We start from the raw sequence: 8,348 nt of genomic DNA, 5'->3' as shown, positions 1-8,348 counted from the left end.
CACTCCCCGTAGGCATATCCCTGGAGGCATATCCATACAGAATGCAGATTAGTGATTTCCTGGGGCTAGGGTGGGAGTACAGGGAGGGGGCACTGGGAAAGGGAGGCAACTGTTACTAGGTATGGGTTTAAAGTCCTACAATTGGCTCCTCTCTGAGGGGGCGTGGCTAGGCCCTGGGAGGCTTGACTCTCAGGGCTGGATGAGCCAGCTTAAAGCCAGGTGGAGGCTCAGGGCCCCAGGCTGTGGTGGCTGTTACTCCTGGCAGCATGGAGGAGTGCTCTTGCCTCTGTGTCATGGGCTCTTCGCGGGGATGTCAGTGTCGTCAGAAGCGCCAGCGCCCAGCTGAGATGGCAGCGCCCAATGGCAAGCGGTGTCGTCAGGAGTGCCAGGGCCGAGCTGAGAAGGCAGCAGCAGAGGGCAAGCGGGACCCGGCCCCCACAGAAAAGCACATGGAGGCGGAGGTGTGCTGTGCGGGGAGTGGAGGAATGGCGAGTCCCATGCCGCCCCCGCACTGCTCACTGCAGGACCTGCCAGTGGAGATGCTGGTGGAGATCTTCGCCTCGCTCCCCGGCACAGATCTGCCCAGCCTGGCCCTGACCTGCACCAAATTCCACCACATCCTGCACATCGACAGCATCTGGAGATGGCGCTGCCGCGAGGAGTTTGGCCTTTGTGAAAACTTGCAGAATCTGGAGATGATAGGTTTATCTTATCGAGAAGTCTATGCGAAGCTGTTCCACCCATACAGACACATTTTGGGATTGTGGCAGCTAGATACTGAGGGCTGTAGAACACTGCTGAATGTCGTGGTGGACGGCGTATGCATTACTGGTTGGACGTTCGGGCCTTGGCTTAACACCCATGTGGATGGCCCAATGCAATTCAAGCCCGCGTTCAGAATTCACCTGTCGGAGAGGACATCAGTGACGGTGGAGTGCATGGAAGGCTTCCACAGCAGGCCCCACAACCGCCACATGCAGATTCAGAAGGACAGGTTCACCACCCAGTGCAACAAGACAGACCACCTTAAGGATTTACCAAGGCAGCTTAGGGACCAATGGGGGCGGGTGCGGGTGCAGGAGGACAGACAGCAGTATGACTGCCTGACCTACCGCCGCCTCTACCTCCCGCCCAGCCACCCTGATGACCTCATCAGGCCAGGCCTCTTCCAAGCCAACTGCAATGCCTATGGCCTATCGATTGCCATGCTCAGCTTCCATGGGAAGTATGCCAGGGTCACGAAGGTCACGGGAATAACCAAGATATTAGCGTTAGAGATCCACCTCATGCGCCGCATCCAGCTGCCAGATGGCCAGATCTTCCGCAACTTCAAAGAGCTCTCCCACGTGGTCCAGGAGATTGACGAGCAGGTAATCCGGGAGCAGCAGCAGCAGCAAGAAGACGGGACTGAGGAAAGCGAGGGCCATGGATGGCAGAGCCCTGCCCAGCAAAGTGTCAGAGAGTCCGGGGCTGCAGCTTCGGAGGAGCAGCCTGTTCCTTTTGTTCTGCCTGTGGGCGTGCACTCAAGAGACCACAACTACCCCCGAACCTGCAGGATGTGTTTCTATGGCGTGGACACTGCTACTTTTACTGTTAACTTATATGGCTTCGCCGACACCAGGCGCTACCCTGGAGTCTTCATCCTGTTCGATGAGAACCACTTCGGGTTCATCTGGTCTGAGGTGAATTACTTCATCCTGTTCTGCAGAGTCCAGAACACCTTCCAGAATGTGGAGGCACCATCCCCGCAGGCCTTCCTGGAGATGCTCAAGAATATTCAGTACCGACCCCTTGGGAGAAGCAGCTTGCATGCACTTTGAAGATTTGACCTTCTGACCAGGATACCCACCTTGGTTTGTTTTTTTAATCCTCACCCGGGGATATTTTCCCATTGATATGTAGAGAGAGTGGGGGAGAGAGGGAAAGACAGGAATACTGATGTGAGGGAAACACATCAGTTGGTTGCCTCCTGCCCAAGCCCAGACCAGGGTAGAAACTGAGGTAGAAATAAACCTTAGACCAGTAGTCTCAACCTTCCTAATGCCGCAACCCTTTAATACAGTTCCTGATGTTGTGGTGACCCCCAATTTCATTGTTACAAATTGAACATAATTAAAGCATAGTGATTAATCACAAAAACAGTATGTAATTATATATGTGTTTTCCCATGGTCTCAACCTGTGAAAGGGTCGTTCGATCCCCACCCCCACCCCCAGGGGTCATGACCCACAGGTTGAGAACCGCTACCTTAGACCTTTCCATCTGCAGGTCCAGGCTTTATCCACTGAGCCAAACCAGCTAGGGTTGAGCATGTCTTCTTAACAAGAAAGAAAGAAAAAAGAAAGAGCCTAAAATTAGATAGTGGAAAATGTTAGCTTGTACAACTCTGAATGTAATAAAAACCACTGAACTGTACATTTTAAAATGGTGGGTTTTATAGTATGTGAATTATATCTCAATAAAGCTGTTATTAAAAATAAAAAAATAAAAAACAAACGGACTAACAAAAGTAGAGAAAACAAAATAGGACAATAAAAATACTGATTATTCTAAAATAGGCTAGAAACATAGGAACAAAGAACATTGAAAACAAATAGAAAATAAATCACAAAATGGTAGATTTAAACTCTGCAATATGAATAATTGCATTAAATATAAATGTGTACATACAATAATTAAAAAACATGGACTTTCAAACTGGATAAAAGGGGAAATAGAAATATAAAAGATTCTGGGAGCCGGTCCATCCTTGCTGCTTGACACAGTCGCTGCACAGCATATGTTTCAAGGGACCTGGCATATATGGCATACTGTTCTTAATATGTTTGCTCCCCTTCTTGGCGCTATGTGTTTTAATCAAGGTCACCTCTCCAAGAAAGGTTGTTTCCCCAGGTAGGGATTTTCCCCTGAAGTTAGGGAGGGAATAAAACCCCTTAACTAAGTGCCAGGTGGGTAGTTAATCACTTTAACTAAGAACAATCACGCTTAAGCTATATAATCTTTACTCCCTGGAATGGAGATAAGAAACGCCCTAACCTTTGGAATAGAAATTGATAGGATTAAAATCAACTGGTATAAATACAGATATAACAAGACAACAGAAGACAGAACCTAGAAAACAGAACCTAGTGAGAGAACATAGCAAAAGATCCTGGACAGAACCTGTCTACAGAACTTGGCTGGAGAACCTAGACAACATGGCGAAAGAACCTGGATAGAACCTGGCAAGAGAACCTGATTAGAACCTGGTGACTGAACCTGGCTAGAGAACCTGGACAGAACCTGGTTGGAGAATCTAGCGAGGGAACATGGCTACAGAACCTGGCTGGAGAACCTGGAGAACCTAGAAAGAGAACATGGACACAGAACCTGGCTGGAGATCCTGACCAGAACTTGGCTAGAGATCCTGGCTAGGCTGCTGATCAACTGAAGGCTGTCCGTGTCATTCCTTCTTTGCCTACTCCGTCCACACCTTTGGGGACCCCTGGACCTGCTGGGGTTGGACCCCAGCAAAAAGACACAGTTAAATATAAAGATACAGGTAGTGGAAGGGGAAAGGACTAAAGAACATACACCATGCAAATGTAAACATGCAAAAGCTTGTTTGGCTATATTAGTATCAGACAAAATGAAATTTAAATCAAGGATATTACAGGAAATTAGAAAAAGATGTTTGATAATGATAAATTTGTCAATTCATAAAAAGACATAGCAAAAGTTAACAAGTATGTAACCAACAACAGAGCTTCAAATATATGTAGTCAAACCTGATCCAAATAGAAGGAAAAATGGAGAAACACACGATTATAGTTGGAGAAGTAGACAGGAAAGCAGTAAGGATATGGAAAACTGAAATAGCTCTATCAATCACTTTGACCTATGTGACATTAGTAGAATATGTCACCCAACCAGAGCAGAGAATACACATTCTTTTCCAGTACATATAGGACATTCATCAATGTGAATCATACAAACTATATCAAGTCTTTGTACTTTTGTTTCAAAGAAACAAAATTATACACAATATGCTTTCTCATCTTAGTGAAATATAAAGCAGAGAAATAACACCACAATTTTTTCTTTGAAACTATTAATTGGTAAGCCTGTGGAAAGACAAATTTTTAAAAAAGAAATGTGCTATCAAGCTACAAAAAAACCATGGAGGAACCTTAAATGCATATTGCTAAGTGAAATAAACCAATCTGAAAAGACTACATACTTAATGACTCCAAATATATGACATCCTGGAAAAAGCAAAACAATAGAGGTAGTAGAAAGGTCAGTGATTGCCAGGTGTTTAGAGGAAGGAAAGGAGAGATGAATAGGTGGAACACAGGGAAATTTTAGGGCAGTGAAACTACACTGTATGGTACCTTCAGGGTGGATATGTATCGTTACACATTTGTCAAAACCCATAGAAAGTACAATGCATAGAGTGAGCCCTAATGTAAACTGTGAACTTTAGTCAATAATAATGTATCAATATTGGCTCATCATTGTTAACAGGGGAATGACATTGATGCAAGCTGTTAATAATAGTGGAAATTGGAGGGAGTATATAGGAACTCTGTACTTAAAACTAATTTTTTATTAAACCTAAAACTTCTCAAAAATAAAGTCTGGCCCTAGCAGGTTTGGCTCAATGGATGGAGTGTTGACCTGTGAACTGAAAGGTCCCAGGTTCAATTCCTGTCAAGGACACATACCCAGATTGCAGGCTCCATCCCCAGTAGGAGGTGTGCAGGAGGCAACCAATCAATGATTCTCTATCATCATTGATGTTTCTAACTCTCTCTCCCTCTCCCTTTCTCTCTGAAATCAATAAAAAAAATATTAAAAAAATAATAAAATAAAGTCTATTTTTAAACAGTAAAGATAAAACACAAATTACTAGTATCATGAGAAAAAGAAGAAATATGATTACAAGTTTTATACATATTTAAAATAATAAGGGAATAGTATGAAAAGTTTATGCCATTAAAATTGACAGCATACATAAAATGGGCAAATTCCTTAAAAGATAGAAATTACTGGAGCTAAAACAAGAAGAAATGGAAACTATAAATAGCCCTAAATCAGTTAAGGAACTGGGATCTATAATTCAAAGCCTTCCCAGATGGCTTTATATATTCTATCAAATCTTTTTTAAATAAACATTACCAATATTACAGAAAATATTTCCAAAAATGGAAAGTGAAAGAACACTTCTCAGCTTTTTTTATATGGTTGCATAATTCTGAATTTATAAGCTGAAAAAAAGGCATTACAAGAGAAAAAATTACTGGCCAAAAATTTGAAGAAAATATTAGTAAATAATATCCAGTATTAAAGGACTTAAATGTACGACAGGAAACCATAAAAATTCTAGAAGAATACAAAGGCAACAAAATCTCAGACATATGCCGAAGCAATTTCTTCACTGATACAGCTCCTAGGGCACTTGAAACTAAAGAAAAAATGAACAAATGGGACTACATCAAAATAAAAAGCTCCTGCACAGCAAAAGAAACCATCAACAAAACAACAAGAAAACCCACTGCTTGGGAAAACATATTTGTCAACGTCATATCTGATAAGGGCCTAATCTCCAAAATTTATAGGGAACTCATACAACTTAATAAAAAGAAGATAAACAATCCAATCAAAAAATGGGCAAAGGATCTAAATAGACACCTTTCAAAACAGGACATTCAGAAAACCAAGAGTCATATGAAAACATGCTCAAAGTCACTAATCATCCGAGAGATGCAAATCAAAACAACAATGAGGTACCATCTCACACCAGTCAGACTGGCTATCATCAACAAATCAACAAACGACAAGTGCTGGAGAGGATGTGGAGAAAAAGGAACACTTGTGCACTGCTGGTGGGAATGCAGACTGGTGCAGCCACTATGGAAGACAGTATGGAGTTTCCTCAAAAAACTGGAAATGGAACTCCCATTTGACCCTGTGATCCCACTTCTAGGAATATATCCCAAGAAACCAGAAACACCAATCAGAAAGGATACGTGCACCCATATGTTCATAGCAGCACAATTCACCATAGCTAAGATCTGGAAACAGCCTAAGTGCCCATCAGTAGATGAATGGATTAGAAAACAGTGGTACATCTACACGATGGAATACTATGCTGCTGTAAAAAAGAAGGAACTCTTACCATTTGCAACAGCATGGATGGAACTGGAGAGCATTATGCTAAGTGAAATAAGCCAGTCAATGAAGGAAAAATACCACATGATCTCACTCATTCATGGATAATTAAGACCATTACAAACTTTTGAACAATAATAGATACAGAGGCAGAGCTGCCTCAAACTGATTGTCTAACTGTAGTGAGAAGGCCAGGGAGGGTTGGGGGGCAGGAGGGAGGGGGGTAAGAGATCAACCGAAGGACTTGTATGCATGCATATAAGCATAACTAATGGACATAAGACACTGGCGGGTAAGGGAGGCCAGGGGATTGTCAAGGGGGCGGGGGGGGGGGGGGGGGACACATATGTAATACCCTTTGTAATACTTTTAGCAATAAAAATAAATAAATAAATAAATAATAATATCCAGTAACATTTGATCATATGGAATTTGTACCCAGGAATGTAAAGTTGGTTTAACACTCAAAAACCAATCAACTCAATTAATCACAGTAAGAAAATAAAGGAGAAAAACCAAATGATCATCTCAATAGTTACAAAAAAAATTAACTTGACATAATTCAACAGCAGCAAACACAATTCAACTCAGTAAAGCAGCAATAGAGATTTCTCAAGCTGATAGAGGTCACCTATATTTAAAAAAAAATAAATAGAGACTGCTGAGACCGTCCGCCGCCCGCACAGGCCACTCGACTTCGCCGCTCGTCCGCCTTCGCCAACCCACACCGCCTCCTCCTCTCTATGGATGACGATATTGCTGCGCTAGTGGTCGACAAAGGCTCTGGCATGTGCAAAGCCGGCTTCGCCGGGGACGATGCCCCCAGGGCCGTCTTCCCCTCCATCGTGGGGCGCCCCCGGCACCAGGGTGTGATGGTGGGCATGGGCCAGAAGGACTCCTACGTGGGTGATGAGGCCCAGAGCAAGAGAGGCATCCTGACCCTGAAGTACCCCTTTGAGCACGGCATCGTCACCAACTGGGACGACATGGAGAAGATCTGGCATCACACTTTCTACAACAAGTTGCGTGTGGCCCCCGAGGAGCATCCTGTCCTGCTCACCGAGGCCACTCTGAACCCTAAGGCCAACCGTGAGAAGATGACCCAGATCATGTTCGAGACCTTCAACACCCCCGCCATGTACGTGGCCATCCAGGCCGTGCTGTCCCTATATGCTTCTGGCCGTACCACTGGCATCGTGATGGACTCCAGAGACGGGGTCACCCACACGGTGCCCATCTACGAGGGCTACGCCCTCCCCCACGCCATCCTGCATCTGGACCTGGCTGGCCGGAACCTGACAGACTACCTCATGAAGATCCTCACCGAGCGTGGGTACAGCTTCACCACCACAGCCGAGCGGGAAATCGTGCGTGACATCAGGAGAAGCTGTGCTACGTTGCCCTGGACTTCGAGCAGGAGATGGCCACCGCAGCCTCCAGCTCCTCCCTGGACAAGAGCTACGAGCTGCCCGACGGGCAGGTCATCACCATCGGCAACGAGCGCTTCCGCTGCCCCGAGGCCCTCTTCCAGCCCTCCTTCCTGGGCATGGAATCCTGTGGCATCCATGAAACTACCTTTAACTCCATCATGAAGTGTGACGTCGACATCCGTAAGGACCTGTACGCCAACACGGTGCTGTCTAGGGGAACCACCATGTACCCAGGCATCGCCGACAGGATGCAGAAGGAGATCACTGCTTTGGCTCCCAGCATGATGAAGATCAAGATCATCGCGCCCCCTGAGCGCAAGTACTCTGTGTGGATCGGCGGCTCCATCCTGGCCTCGCTGTCCACCTTCCAGCAGATGTGTATCAGCAAGCAGGAGTATGACGAGTCCGGCCCCTCCATCGTCCACCGCAAATGCTTCTAGGCGGACTGTTACTTAGTTGGTTACACACTTTCTTGACAAAACCTAACTTGCACAGAAAACGAGATGAGATTGGCATGGCTTTGTTTGTTTTTGTTTTTGTTTTTTTTATCTTTTTGGGGGGGCGCTTGACTCAGGATTTAAAAACTGGAACGGTGAAGGTGACAGCAGTCTGTTGAAGTGAGCATCCCCAAAGTTCTACAATGTGGCCGAGGACTTCGATTGTACATTTTCCTTTTTTTAGTAGTCATTCCAAATACGAGATGCATTGTTACAGGAAGTCTTGCTTGCCCCAAGGCCGCCCACTTCTCCCTAAGAAGGGCTAGTC

At 45.0% G+C, this 8,348-nt stretch overlaps 2 pseudogenes; both read left to right on the top strand.

Annotated features, from left to right (window-relative positions):
• Positions 1-266: 266 nt before the first annotated feature.
• Positions 267-1,820, top strand: LOC139002436 (F-box only protein 31 pseudogene; annotated as a pseudogene).
• A 5,076-nt stretch (positions 1,821-6,896) lies between these two features.
• On the top strand, positions 6,897-8,097 carry LOC139001891 (actin, cytoplasmic 1 pseudogene; annotated as a pseudogene).
• Positions 8,098-8,348: the final 251 nt, after the last annotated feature.

This window comes from Myotis yumanensis, unplaced genomic scaffold, assembly GCF_028538775.1.
Source record: "Myotis yumanensis isolate MYYU_CA2020_CCGP unplaced genomic scaffold, mMyoYum1.0.hap1 SCAF_2, whole genome shotgun sequence".
NCBI lineage: Eukaryota > Metazoa > Chordata > Mammalia > Chiroptera > Vespertilionidae > Myotis > Myotis yumanensis.
The sequence above is the reverse complement of the archived record's forward strand: the minus strand, read 5'-3'. Positions and strand labels throughout refer to the sequence as shown.